Consider the following 5,140-nt stretch of genomic DNA (forward strand, 5'->3'; position numbering starts at 1 on the left):
ACTAATTTTAAACAAATTCTATTCTACACTCATTGGTTAACTAACACGTTCGAGATATTCTATAAACGTTCTCAACAAAAAAAATTCGGAGACCATGCCACGTTTGTATAACGGAAAAGTGTCCCCAACGGACTATCTGATGGTATTTACAATAAACAATTAATACAATGGGTCTTTGGATCTGGGACCATATGGTAGTTCTGAACCACTGTCGGATATCCGAGTAATCCGAAAAACCCTGACTAACCAATGGCTGTCTCGATATACTGTAGGTTACCCAACACAAGAAAGTTCTGGATTGCGGACCACCAAGTTATCCAGAACCACAGTACGACAGCCACGTTATCAGCAACCCTGGTCACACTCCAAGCACACTCTTGAGAATCTCTCAAGGCAAAGTTGTCAACACCGTATACTACAATCGGAACTTGTAGCATTGCCACCCAAAGAGCTACTAATGGTTGTCACACACAAAAACTAACTTCGCACAAAATGGGGGAAAGGAAAAGGACTATGCTAACTCCGGGAATGTACCTTTACTGATGCTGTTGCTTTCGATCGCGGGTAGGCCGTAGCTTTACGCCACTGAATAACCTGATCCAAGCTAAACTTTAGACAATGATCCGCAAGGTACGGACAAGTTTCTCCTCTCACTAGCACATTCATCTATTCTTGGGTAGGCAGTAGATCTAGTCCACTTGAAAACCTATTTCCAAACGAAACAGAATAAAGTGCCATTTAGCGGAGTTTCCTATCCTGTCAGATACTAAATGTCCTCAACAATATCCAGTTTTATAGTTACACGTCCGTGCGGGGGTTTCAGTTCTTTTAGAAACTGCTACACAATCCATCGACTCAACCTCAACCATTTAGACACTGAACAGGCCATCCATATATCTGAGGAATTAAAGGCAGTGGGAATAAGTCTAACGACACTGCATGGATATGCAGCTCGCATAGCTGTTGATGACTTTTTAATATTTTTTTCTTGGTTGGGGCAAGCCGAAGATGGCCCCACGTTGGGCGCCAAAAATTCTTAAATCATCTTTTTGTCATCAATTGATTTGATCTATCTTTACCTGTAGCATACAACGTATAGATATGATGAGCAGATGGTAACCTAGACGGGAGGAGACGTACGTAGGCAATAAAGTAAGATCACTGCACGTCGTCGTTTTCTTAATTCACCATACTCACGGATATGGGCAGATTGTGGAGGTTGATGGAAACCAACTTATAATTGCGAACACAAAATCACTGCGCGTGGTAGCTGACTGTATATATGGTTAAAAATCAGATAGACTACAGAGCTCCAGAATACTGCACTCTGCGACGGTCACGAGGAGAAAGAGACCGACTCCTAGAACCACCGGATGCAGCAGCCCACGTTTTCCCATCAATACCGTATTTTTTCCTTGCTTTTTACTTTAAAGAAAAGTAATTAGCAATAAATATAAGTGCAATACGGAATCAAAACAACGGGATGGCGTTGCCACTTTTTACCAAAACATATGTTTCGTCAAAAAGCTCTCTGCAAGCTCTACGATCGATGCCCCATATTTTCAACGGTCTATCTTAGGGCGGTTATGAGAAATAAACCGTTGACTTTTTAAAAGTGCTGAATGAGACACCGCAAGACAAGCGTCACATATTACACCCCCCCGCTGAAATCACACTTTGGGGTTCAACCTTCCAAAGAGTGATCCACGCTTGGAGTGCGATTGGCATATTCCCTGCTTGATATCTTTAGCGTGGTATTTGCCAATAAAGCGACCTTGAGAATCCTCCAAATCATAATAGCTGTTGCCGAGCCTTCTCCTTATTCGAGCCTTCCGGAAAGTAGGGGCTAGTTTCGCATTGAAACCTTTTACGAAACTACTCTGTTCAAAATTTCGCCTATATACCTCTTGTCCCACTTGGAAGTTAACTTCTCGACTTCGGAGGTTGTAAGCGTTTTCGTTTCTGACATGCTGCTTTTGCATTGCTTCCGCAGCTGCTTTACGAATCAACTCAAACGAGTCGTCGCGATCAAACACTACCGCTCGATCTTCCAACATATTAAGGTTCCGTAATAGCTGGTATGTGGAACCGCTAGTAATCATATTTTGGCCAAAAGCAACTCGGTAAGGGCTACTTTTAACGGCTGCATGCACGCTGGATCGCAACGCACAAGCGATAAAACTAAGCTGCTCATCCCAATTGGATTGGTCGGGCTTAATGTATGCTTTAATAGCTGCGAGTACCGAGCGATTTACCCTCTCGGACGCATTTGTTTGTGGGGCGTATGCTGCCGTGTAGGAGTGCCGGATTTGGTATTTTCCCAACAGGTCATTGAATTTGTGTGACTTGAATTGGACACCATTATCCGAAACTACCACTTCAGGGACTCCAAAACAATGAAAAAGGTCTTCCTCCACAAAAGGGATAATTGCTTCTGCAGTAAATTTCTTTACTACTTTGAGGAAAGGAAATTTAGAAAAGTGATCTAGAACCACAAATATGCCGATGTTTCCCGATCGACTTCGAGGATACGGGCCTAAGAAATCCACATACAGTTTCTGGAAGAAACGGTCGGTCATTCCTGCTTTGCCCATTGCCGGACGAAGAGGCCGATTGGGGTGCTTACAGCATTTGCACAGCTCGCACTTATTTATGAAATCCTTTACATCGCCCACTAGGTTTGGCCATAGTAGAATCGTCGAATACGCTCCAACGTCTTATTGATCCCACTGTGAGACGCTAAAGGATGTTCATGACTTTCTTTAAGCACCTCTGTCACCAGAGCGTTGGGCGCCCAAAGTTTCCAGCACATGTCATCGCTAATCTTATCGCCAGAGGCGTGTTCAGCGCGACGGTATAGAAAATTATCCCTGACTCTTATGTCCGGTAAACGATCGGGATTAGCTTGAATCTTCGCGATAAGTTCTTGGTACTCGGTCGATTTAAACGCGTCAGAATCAAGGTCTAACAAACTATCGATACCAATATAGGATAAGTCCTCAGTATGTACTCGTGATAAGGCGTCTGGTACGATATTCTGACTTTTTTTTTCTATGCTCAATTGTAAAAGAGATGCCTTGCAGTTTTAACGCCCATCGGGCAAGCCTTAAGTCGGCCTGAGACATCAGCCATTTAAGCCATACATGATCGGTTATAATGGAAAACTGATGCCCTTCCACATAGGCTCTAAATTTCTTCACGCACATTACCGCTGCCAGGCACTCTTTCTCTGTCACAGAGTAATTACGTTGGCATTGGTTTAATTTGCGTGACATAAACGCAGTGGGTACTTCATGGCCATTCTCATCCGTTTGCATTAAAACGCCACCAACACCGGTGTGGCTAGCATCACAATGGATGGAGAACGGGCTTGTAAAATCAGGGCTATGCAACACGGGAGCGTTGCACATATGTTCCTTTAAAGAATCGAATGCGGTTTGGGCCTCGTCTGTCCAGTCAAATTTCCGTTTGCTCTTGAGAGTATCTGAGATCGGCGCTGCGATGCCCACCCAGTGAGACCTAAAAACCTGCGGACTTGTTTCACGGATCGCGGGACCGGAAACTCCTGAATTGCTTGGACCTTCTCAATGTCGGTCTGGATAGTTCCATTGCCTATAACATGACCTAAATATTTGACCTCTTTTAGGCAAAATTTGGACTTCTCCACATTGATGGTTAGACCGGCTTCTCTTAATCTGTTGGACAAGACTTTGAGGACTCGAATATGCTGGTCAAAGGTGTCCGAAATTACCAACAAGTCGTCGAGGTAGATAAATATCTCGTTCCGTAGAGATGGCGGTATCACCTTATCCATTAGCTTGGACATCGTTTGGGGCGCATTACATAATCCAAAGGGCATTACTGTGTACTGGTACAATGGACGCCCTGGGACAGTAAACGCCGTCTTTTCACGCGCGGTTACCTCCAAAGGAATTTGCCAGTAGGCATCTTTTAAGTCTATACTTGAGATAAACTCAGCTCGAGGCAGGCGACTAAGAATGCCATCGATCAGAGGCATAGGATATGCGTTCTTTACCGTAACCTCGTTAAGCTTCCGACTGTCGATGCACAATCGTACTTTCCCAGGCTTCCGAACGAGAACCACGGGCGATGACCATGCGCTATCTGACTCTTCGATTACCCCAAGCGATAACATTCGGTCTATTTCCAGATACATCAGCTTTTCTACTGCTGGAGACACGGCGTAGTGTCGTTGTTTTATGGCCTTAGCGGTGCCCACGTCAATCTCCTGAGACAACCAGCTTGTTTTTCCAAGTCCTTGCTTTGCAAAGGATGGAAACAAATTGACCGTTGCTAACAAACCTTATTGCTGCTGCTGGGACAATTGCATATGCAACGGGCTATCAAACGATACCGATGAAATCTCTGGACCGGATGACTTATGGGCTATAAACGCTGGTAACAAATCAAAACTGGACCAAAAATCTATGCCCAGATATAAGTCTTGCGCCAGGGATGGGACTATGAACAGTTTTAGGGTTTTACTTCGGCCTTGGAAGCAGACGTCTGTCGTAACTTTGCCAATTATTGATTGGCTCTGGCCGTCTGCGGTACGTACTGCTGCTCTTGCGGGCTTGAACTGGGTCGGATCCCGAGCTAGGTCGGCTGCAAATGATCCACCTATACAACTGATTGAAGCACCTGTGTCCATCAGTCCACTAAGCGGTGACTTGCGCATAGGGTCGCCAGTCCTTAGACGTATTCACGTCGCTATCACCTTTGATCGCTTGTCTTTCCAGATTTGTCGGAATTTGAGCAATCGCTTGCGAGATCGGTTCGGGAGACCAATTTTTACTGGCTCCGAGGGTAACAAAGGAGTCTGTAAAGGAATGTCTGGTAGTTTGGATACGTCAGGGAGTAATGGATCCGTTAAAACGTCCATTAGTTGGTGTTCGTGGCTTTCGAACTGACTGGTTTGCGTGCACTTGTCGGCTGTGCACGACTCCAGGAGTTTTTTGAAGCGGTACACTTAGGGCACGACGGTTTATACGTATCCCGTTTGCCACAGCCGTAGCAAAATACAGTTCGTTCACCTACGCAGTCGTGATAGCGATGACCCTGCTCACCACAGTTCCAACAGGAAATGGTAACTGCCGCGATATCTACCAGTTCTGTTTCC

Source organism: Drosophila obscura, unplaced genomic scaffold, assembly GCF_018151105.1.
Source record: "Drosophila obscura isolate BZ-5 IFL unplaced genomic scaffold, ASM1815110v1 contig_180, whole genome shotgun sequence".
Lineage (NCBI taxonomy): Eukaryota > Metazoa > Arthropoda > Insecta > Diptera > Drosophilidae > Drosophila > Drosophila obscura.